Source organism: Apodemus sylvaticus, chromosome 7 (assembly GCF_947179515.1).
Source record: "Apodemus sylvaticus chromosome 7, mApoSyl1.1, whole genome shotgun sequence".
NCBI classification, from domain to species: domain Eukaryota; kingdom Metazoa; phylum Chordata; class Mammalia; order Rodentia; family Muridae; genus Apodemus; species Apodemus sylvaticus.
Window position 1 is genome coordinate 82,409,489 of NC_067478.1, and position 10,382 is coordinate 82,419,870.

Genomic DNA, 10,382 nt, shown 5'->3' on the forward strand with positions numbered 1-10,382 from the left:
TATCATATATACTATATATGCCTTACAAGTGTCCCATGTGCACTTATAAACACTGATGTGGGGATATGCACCACACCTGGCATCTCCATGTATAAATAACTCTGTGCAAACCCTTCTAACAACCATGGCTGTATTGAATGCCCAGCCTCCGCTCAACTAATTCAATTAAACAATTTAATTACATCTAAACTATGGCCCCTTGGTTAAGTATCATCAAACTCTATGCTAAGCACTGGAAATAATCAGATGAACAACAGCCCTCGCCCTCAAGGAGTTTCCTGTCTTGGGAGAGAAATGGACAAGAGGGCAGTTACAGAAGAACATGGTGAGCTGAATAATAAGTACCAGTACGAGCATTCATTTAAACACGCATACAACACACACAGACATACTCACTCACACACACACACACACACACACACACACACTCACTCACACACTCACTCACACACACACATACACACACACACACTTAGGAGCTCCATTCGGCTGTACCATCCTAAAAGCACACTCATCTAGATGCTCAATGCATCTCCATGAGGCTTCACCCTGGTAATATTTGAGCCCCTGGTAGGGAAGGATGCTCACCCCTTTCCACTGTCATTATTCGAGAATGATCCTCTATCTTGACTGCTCACTGAGTGCCAGGCTCAGCAGACACAGGCTCTCAGATGCATGGATTAGGCTCCCAGATGTGGTCCGGTTTCATCCCCAGCCTGACCTCTGACAAACCATGAGTCTTGTAGTTAATCTGCTTCTCTTTGCCTACTACAGAGGCTATTGTCATAAAGGGCCAAGGACTCTTCTGCTAACCACTTCTTGCTTGGATGGTTGGTACTAGTAGTTCTCCAAAGCTAACCCAGTATAGATTCCTAAAACTTTAGTTTGTAGGGCAAAGTGACTTACTTCCTATATCTGTAAATAAAGTTTTATTGAAACATGATCATATCCATCTCCTTTTTTAAAAAAGAAAACAGATATTAGTTATGGCTGTTTTAACACCGTAAAGATAGCGTTCAGGAGTTAGAACTGAGACTTAAATATTTATTGCCTGACTGTTGAAAAATCACCCTGGAGCAATATCAGGGTGGTAGGCTCACCCTGGCCTCCTTTTCAAAATACTGTATAAGTTAGGAAGTAAGTAGAGAAAGTTAGGGTTCTTTGAAGAAAAAGAGAAGGAAAAAAAATAAAAGGGTACTGTGTCTTAATGCATCCAACAAACATTTTTCAGGTGTTCCCTATTTGCTAGGACTCTGCTGTGGACTGGGTTACAGAACCCGGCTCCTACCCTCCCGTCTATGGAGAGACATTAAACCACAACTTACACAAGTGACTATGAAGGGAGAATTGAGATAAACATTAAGAAGAGGAAAATGGTATATCCAAAGCCAAGAAAAGAACTTTGTCTTTACCCCCAAAGGTAGAACTTAAACAGCTTAACTTACCAACATGGTAGAGGGATTGGACAAGCTCTCTGGATACCCCCAAAGTGTATCCCAGGACCAAAAAGTCAGAGGAGAGACAGGTGATTTTGGTTCACTGCAATAATGAGCTTCCTTCCCCTAACACTGCCCTACCATGGACTCTTATACTCTGGAGGCTGAGTGCTCCTCTCCGAAAAGATATCTCTGTCATAATAGGCTTGACTAGAAAGAAATGATATGTGTTGTTGCCCATCTGACCTCTGAGGTTCTTCTGCCTCCAAGAGGCTCAGAGCCCACGTGTAAAGTCCATCAGGACCTCTCAAGACCATGCCCGGCTTAGCTTGGCCAATGTCCCTCTCTCCCTCCCAGCGTCCATCCCTTGCTCTTCTGTGGCAGATGTAAGGGACCACATCTTCTGACCTGTCCTCCAGTGTCCATGCTCAGCACCACTCACAGGGGACAGTGAGGGTGTCCACAACTCTTCCAAACCTTATAGGCTCACGCATTAAACATGACTGGTCCCAAGACGAAGTTTCCATTCCAGTCCACTCTAAGAAAGACTCTCAAGCCCCACCCCAACACCATCTTCACACGAGATTCCAGCTCCAGCCTCCTTCCACTCACTCTCTGAACTCTGCCGAGCCTGTGTGAAGCTTTTCCTGTGATTCTCCATCTCCTCAGCCTCGGGTCACACCTGTTCCCACCCAGGCAAAGTATTCAGAGGAGAGCAAAGCCCTGGCCATCCTTAATCCAGGGTCGTTGTCAGCTGCTTGGTCACTTCATGCCACCAGTGGCTGAACTCCCAGCTCTGAACTGGGGATATGGAAGAAAGAGGGAGAAAGGAGAAGATGGTGAGGCAAGGGAACTCAAGTCCAAGGGTGAGGATGACAACGAGAGGAAACAAAATGCAAGACAAAACCAGGACTGAGTTGGGGGTGGGACGTCTCAGGAACTCCATGCTTAAGTGCTTTGATAATGAATGATTACTGTTTAGAGGGGAAACCCACCTTTCAAAGTCCCTGCTGGCAGCAGAGCATATAAAAGCCTGAATAGCAAATATTTACTCGGAATTAACATGGAACAGATCCCACCAAGCAACCTTGGAGCTGTTTCCGGAGTCTTACCTTAATGTCCTGTGTGGCGGGAGGGCTCAGGCAGGCACTAGACCTGGTATAATATGCTAAACAAATCTAATGGTGTGCTTTATTTCCCCCCCTCAGCAGAACTCTTAATTATGACTCCTGCAAATGCATAGAGAAAATGGATTAGCCTCGGCAGCTGTTTGCTGCTAAACCGCATCCTCCCCAGAAACTTTGCAAGGAGATCAGGAGTCAGCAAACCTCCTCCCTTGGCTGGCCAGCGGGGGCCACAAGAGTTTGAGAATATAGGTGGATGCTGTTGCAAGACTGGGATTTCCACCCAGGAGATAGCTGCTACCTGGCACCAAAAGAGGAGAGGCAGGGTGTGGGTGAGGAGAAGGGTAAGTGGTAGCGGACAAGGTCAGCTCTATAGCAGTGTAAGCTAGCTTTTTAAAAGACTCTTCTGCTAAGGTCATCACCCCTTGTCCATCTCAGAAAGCCAGGTCTGAAGTACTCACCTGCAAGAAATGGCAGAATGTATTTTGGTGGGGTTGGTATGAGGGGGGGGAAGAGTGGGTGATGGACATCTGTCACTGCTGTGACCTTACACCTCCTGGTGAATCACAGGGCCCATAGCTCCTAACAGACTCTGTGAGAGTTCAGAAGTTGGGGCTTTAACTGAAGAAGTCAGGTCAATGGAGAGGTAGTGATGGTCACACAGGGTCCCAAGTCAGAGGATAAAGGCACGTGATGAAGAATAGCTCAGAGTCTGTAAGGAAGAGTGTTGTACCTACTGGAGAGTACTGAGAAGCAGCACACCGCTAAGGCGCAGAACAGCCACCAAGAGCACCTGCCCTCTGAGCTCAAAGAAATCAGACATGCTGATGTGGGCGTGCGCATGTCCATCAGTGGGCACAAGTGCGTGCAGAGGAAGAGTCATGGAGGGTGGATGTGATAATCATCTTTATTCAACGGAGCAAGGTGATGCCCGAGAGATGAGTGAAGTACACATCTAGTGAGACTACAGGAAGACTCCGCTGTCACTGACGGCTGACCGGTGGTACTGTAACCAAGGGGGAAAGCTCATGCTGCATATTGAGGTATTGTATGGCTAGGATGAGATCAAAATGGAAGACCAGAAAGCCAGCCACTGTATGCAAGCAAGTGCAAGCTGTTACTGCTGCCGCCACCCCTGATCATCACATCTTCTAATGTGGGTCCACGCAATGACACTCCAGGGAGCTTCCAGGTCTTCATGCCTGAATGGAGATGTCATTGATCCTCTACGGCCTGAGGTTTCCAGATTCTTGGACTAAGCAGCTACCTTGTTCCCTAGCTAGCCAGTGAGTAGACAGCCAGTGTTGACTACCCAGGCCCTGATTGGGCCAGACTTTTACGTATCATTTATGGTGGCTCTGTTGATCTTAGGAACGCTGGTGCAAATGTCATCTTCAGATTACCTTTGCCACTGCTTTGGACTCAGCACCAGGACTTGGATCCCACTCTACCTCTCACTAGCAGATCTCAAAATCTTTCCTGGCCTCAGTTTCCCACTTGATCACATCACCTACTAACACGATGCATCAGGCTTGCCTGTGTTTGTCATTGGGCTACATGGGGTAATTTTCTTCATGAAGGGCTCTGGGTTTGATTTCTCTAAGGAATGTAGGAGGAACATGGGTTAAAATTCACGGAGTGACAATGTAAACTGAAATTGCATCATAATCCTAATGATGGTGACACTTATTGAACACCTGCTGTGTGCCAAATAGTGTCCAGTATTTCTCCTGTATCATCCCATTTGGTCTTCCCAATGATCTGTAGCATGGGTCCTCTCAGTACCCTGAGTATCCAGACAGGACACTGAGGTGTGGCAAGGTTGTAGATGTTCCAGAAGGCAGCACAAGTGATCTTTATGTAGAGCCAGGAAAATCCATGTGGTTTCACACATGGCATTAGTCAGGGGATGGCAACTTGGAACTGGAAGAGCCCGGAAAGCAGAGGCCCGTGCACTGTTCAGAGCCAGAGAAATCGGAGGTGAGAACACAGCTCCGGGCTCCAGTGGTGTAACCATCTAGAAGCAGGTGTGTGAGCCTAATTTCTAAGTCAGAATCAAGCAAGTTTAAGGACAAGCAGGATCAAGAGAAAAGGCACAGGGTCCTCTGCCAGAGTTAGGTTCTCCAAAAGAACAGAACAGACACTATAAAACACAAACACCCTCTCCCACCCCCCACCCCCACTCACAAAACCTAATACATTGGCTTACAGGCTATGGTACAGGTAGCCCAACAATAGCTGTCTCACACTGATGAGGCTGAAAATCCAGCCATTAATCAATCTACAAGTCTGGATGTCTCAAACAGTCCCAGTCTGAGGCTGAAGGTCTAAAGGATTCCTGGAGAGCTGCTGGTTTTCACTCTATATTAGAATCCCAAAGATAGTAGTTCTAATGCCAGTGAAGGGATGCTGCAGCAACAGGATAGCTGGATTTACCAGCAAGAGTGGAGGCAAGCAGGCAAATAGCAACGTTTCCTTCTTTGATGTCCTTTAATCTGAGCTGCCACCAGAAGGTGCCACCTACATTTAGGGTGGGTTTGCCTGCTTCAGTTAGTCTGATCAAGAAGATCCCTCCCGGGGGCTTGTGCTGTTGTTGGTTCCAGATGCAGTAGACAAGCAAGATGTGCCACCAGACTGATCAAAAGGCAACGAGGGTCCCCATTCTAGCCAGATGGTGCTGCCAATGCCCCCGAAAGCCTGGAGGCATTCCATGCAATCAGGGAAAACTTCCTGGAGCACCTGTTGGCACCAGGCAGAGGGGGATGGGGGTGGGGGTAGGGACGGGACAATGCATACCCCCTGCCCTCACGAGCCTGGCATCTGTCACAGAATGCCATCATAGCACGAAGACTGCAAGCATGATGGGCCTAAGGGAGAAGGAGTTAAATGGCTGTCATGGCGGTCCCCACTACAGAGACAAACGGGCTCCAAAGTGTATCATAGGTCACGCCCAAGAATTTTATTCCTCACTCATGGAACAAGTCAAGGTGAGCGTTTGGGGACAGTAAGAACAGCCTGCTCTCTCTGTTTGAGACAGCCTACCAGAGCCTTGCTATCCTCAACTGGTTTCCCAAGAGGTTATCATCCCATTTCGCCAGAGGCCACCATCCCAGGCACTTTTTTTTTCTTTTCCAAGAAGTAGCCTCAAAGGTTCTCCTGAGCCAAGCCAGAGCATAAGAAATGTCTATTGAATTCTTCTTCTCAGGCTAGATGGAAGCCATTTGCCATGGCCAACCCCAAGGGCAGAGCTGTGTGCCCAGGATGGAAGTCAGGCCATGACCTTAGTAAGCCACAGTGAAATTCCACAGTGGCCTAATTGAGTTTTGTAGAGTCTCCCTTCCTCCAAATGACTCACTCTGACCAAACACCTCTCTTTTTACCCCCAAAATTCTGTGCCTTTGTAAGCAGTGACATATAATATTCAATACTACATTTTTTCTTTTCTCAGACTTACAATCCCCTCTGCTCTCAAAATCCTGAAAAAAAAAAAAAACCATGTCAATTGTGACATTAGTTGTACTGTTCATGTCTCAGGAAGAAAGCCTTTGATTACTTGTGGGTAAATCTGGGAAGACAGCAAAGGAAGGCAGAAAGGTAAGTCACCAAGAGAGGCTTCCAGAACCGAGATGGGTTTAAGCATCAGAACCACAAGGAACCAGCAGAACTGGACCGCTCAAGAATCCTCCAGACTCCCGGGGAGAGTGACTTCCCAGAGGTGTGTGAGGTGGCTGCCTGCTTCCTTCCCTGGGGTGTTCAGAGAAGGTGGAGAACCTTTAGTGAAGCCTGGACACATAACTGAGAATCTAACTTCCGGCACATCACAAGGACTCATTAAATCAAACCTGACGTGGTAGCACAGGCCTGCAACCAAAGGTAAAAAGGATGTTAAAGTTTTAGCATCCCTAATTCAAGGCTTATCTGGACTCCAGAATAATCTCAAAGCCAGTCTGAGAAACTTGGAGAGAGGCAGTCTCAAAATAAAAATGTAGAAAGAAGGTTCAGTTCTGTAAGCACTTGCCTTGTGTGAGACGCCCAAAGCCCACCCAAAAAGACTAAGAGACACTAATGTGCCTGGAGGTAGTGGCACACGCCTTCAGTCCCAGCACTTGGAAAGCAGAGGCAGGCGGATTTCTGAGTTCGAGGCCAGCCTGGTCTACAGAGTGAGTTCCAGGACAGCCGGGACTACACAGAGAAACCCTGTCTCCAAAAAAAGAAAGAAAGAAAGAAAGAAAGAAAGAAAGAAAGAAAGAAAGAAAGAAAGAAAGAAAGAAAGAAAGAAAGAAAGAAAGAAAGAAAGAAAGAAAGAAAGAAAGAAAAGAGACGCTAATGATTGATGTTTGCAGCACACTGTTTTACATTTTTTTCTATTTTTTGGCAAAATATTTTAAAAAATTATTTTCTAATTATATTATTTATTTACTACATGCTGCTATTTTCATCACATTAAAAAAATCCCCATTTGTCAGATAAAGAAATCATCTGAGAGACAGTCACAAGCCACATGGAACAGATTAAGGAGACAAACTGGAAGGGAGAGAGAGAGAGAAAGGGGGGGTTGGGGAGATAGTATTAGGAGCTAGGAGCTAGGAACTTGGGGTGGAAATGAGCAGGCCAAAGATGTGATTGTGAAGAAAGAGCAGGCCTCCCGAGGAGAGAGAGGGAAGTAGACCACAGGGAGGAGAGTGACTCGCAGGTGTCCCGGGACAGGAAGCTGGGAAGCAGGCCTCCCTAAGGAGAGAAGACAGAAGCCTGCTCCGCCAGACTACAGGCTGCTGGGGCAGAAGGAAGGGGGCTGTTGGCAATGCCTGACTTGCTAAGCCTCAGGGGAGAAAAACCAGGGAGTTTGTGAGAGCAGCTCCCTGAGGTGCCTCGGGCAGGATGCAGTGCTTTTCAGCAGGGAGCGAAATCAGGAGGAAAGGAATCAGGACCAGATGGAGGCAGTGTTCCAGCGACAGCGCGCGGCTTCAGAAATAAAGGAGAAATGAGGATCGAGGCCAAATGCAGCCCTTGGGGTTCCGCAAACCTGCAGCCTCTGGGGAATCGCTCAGACACAGGGCAGAGAGGCTGGGAGACATCTTCCCGAGTATTCTGCCTCTACTGTTTGTTTCACACTGTTGGGAAATAGCTGTTTGGTTGGCAGAAAGGGTGGCACCACAGCCCACATGGGTCCGCGCAGGGCTCAAGCTCCCCTTGTCCTTGTCCGAGCTGCTAACTAGAGTCAGTGTAAGGGCTTGTGGGGATCCTGCAGTGCCTACGCCTGCGTGTCAGCTCTTTGCACCCCTCCCCCTGTCCTTCCTTTGGCCCACAATCGCCTTCTTCAAGTGCTTCATTAGTTGTGGGTTCCTGGCAGGATACTCTACCTTTCTCTGACTCCGTTTCTCTGTTTATAGGATGATGGAGGAATGGAGCTGGGGGTGTCGCTCACTTGTAGAACACTGGCCTGGCATTCCCGAGGCATTAATTTAGGTTCCATCCCCCAGAAGGTCCCCTGCAAATGTAGGGGACAAGAATATCCTCAAGTCCCCCTGGCTACAGTTATGGAGGTATCGGGTCCTTCGCCAGTGTCTCAGCAGTGTTCACCAAAGGCTGTGGTGTGAGTGTGAAGCTGAGTCCGAGGGCTCGACTAAAACTGTAGCAGGGGTCGGCCCTCGCTGGCAGAGCTCAGAAGGCCAACAGAAGCCCACACATCCAAACACTCCAAAGGTTCAAAATAAGATTTAAAAACTATTTGGTTAAATAGTTTATCCTTTATTAGAGACTGAAAATGTTATGCCCCTCCAAATTCCTATGTTGAAATCCTAGCCCCTAACAGGTCGATCGATCAATTGATCGTGTTGGCAGCAGGGGTTGCCGGGAGCTGACTGGATGCTAAGGGTGCAGCCCTCACACTGGCATGCGTGTTCTGATGAAGGCAGCCCAGCTCGAGGGTGCAAAGAGAAGGCACAAACCCAGAAAGCAGGTCTTGACCAGTTTGGCTACCCTGGCCTTGGATTTCCCAGCCTCCAAAACTTGTAGGAAATAAATTTCTTGGCTTCTAACTTACCCTGTTTACAGTATTTTACGATAGCAGCCTAAATGGGCCAAGGCTTCTTCTTCTTACCTTAACAAAAACATCTTTATGATGACAAAGTCAAAATATAAGTGTTAGCTGTGGATCATTTTACTGTGAATGAAATTCAGCGAATTTAGCAAAGATAGATTAATTTATTTTGTGCACACGACTGTCTGAATGCTAACAACAATTGGATGAATGGGAAAACAAAGATTAAATCATTAAAAGAGCTATTATAAATTTACTCCAAAATTATTTTTCTTGTTTCTGTTTAAACAGGCCCCCTAATTGTGTTGCCACAATCAAGGTATTTACACAATAATTGTTCGTTGCAAATAATGCCAACACTGATGCCATCTCATGAGTCATTGTGTTTCTTGGTTTTTTGTTTTTTTTTTTTAACTTCCCTACTAATTTCAGTTTGGAGAAATTTGTACACTGCAACCATAGAAATAAGAAGTGACAAAAAATATTCTTCAAGCCATACTTCTAAGTTTTCAGAAGACAGCTTTAAATTTTGCTTATTTTTAAATACTGCAGTGTGCTCACCTCTGATAAATTACCCCTTCAATACACAGTAGCTCATTCCACCACTACTTCACGTATCATTGAGTCTGCCGCATTTGCTGTGGGTACTAGGTCTAGGCCTCCACATGGTCAGCATTCCACAGCCATGGCGTCCGCATCTGCGGAGTCAGCCCCTCTCATATTGAAAGTGTTTCTTGAAAAGCCTGCATCTGTGCTGAACCTGTACAGTCATCGATCCTCGATAATACAATGTAATGAGTATTTATATATGTATCGTGCGCACGTTGCTTTAGGAAGCGTCAGTAATCTAAGTGAGATTTAAAGTATACAGAAAGTGTGTTCTGCTTACGTGCAAACACTATGAAATTTTATATATGTGATTAGAGCATCTGTGGGTTTGGGTATGTGTGGGGAGTCCTAGAACCATCCCCCTGAAAATACTGAGGGAGGACTAGATGGATACAACCTTAAGAGAGAGATGAGTTGTTTAATATTGCAAAATGTTTCTTGCTTTTTTACATTCAGCTACTGCAAATACCATGCTAATTAGTGAGTACTTCCAGAACTATGAATTTGAACACAAGGAAAACAAGAGACTGGGTGCTCAGAGTGCTGGATACTTCATTATGAGAGAATCCACTGCATCCGCTCTGAGAAGAAGGATTTGACAAGTTAATTAATTGGTCTTATATCTAAGCATTTCCACTGCTTAAATCCCCTGTCCCCCACTCCCCACTCCAAAGCACGGTGTCCCTGATGTGGGCAGTGGCGTAATCCACAAACTTTCATGGCATTTCCAGCTCAGCAAGATGTAAGGAAGGAGACATGGAGAAGCCTTTCCCTGGGGCCTGAGCAGTACTTATGAGAGCGACTGTTAGGGTGATAGATCCCTCTAAGGCCATGCTTCAAACAGAAATGTATTCCTTGATGAATGTATTAGTTAAAAGTGTGGGACAGCATGGAGCCTTCTCAAGCGCATCCCACATAAATCCTCCCCGTGCCCATGTGAGCATTCCCCGAGAAGTGCTCCCAGGCCCCTGAGGAATGTGTTGGCCCTTATACCCTACCTTCCCCAAGTTATAGGCACTTGCCCATCAGCTTTACAATCCTACTCCTCTGCCACAGGGCCTCAACATTCAGTAATCCTGTCTTTGTAGCCACCTCTGCCTGTAAGCCTGCCCCTCTTCTCCAAGAGAGTCATTTACTGAGCGGTTTGTTATGACGTGGATATGAAGTATGCCC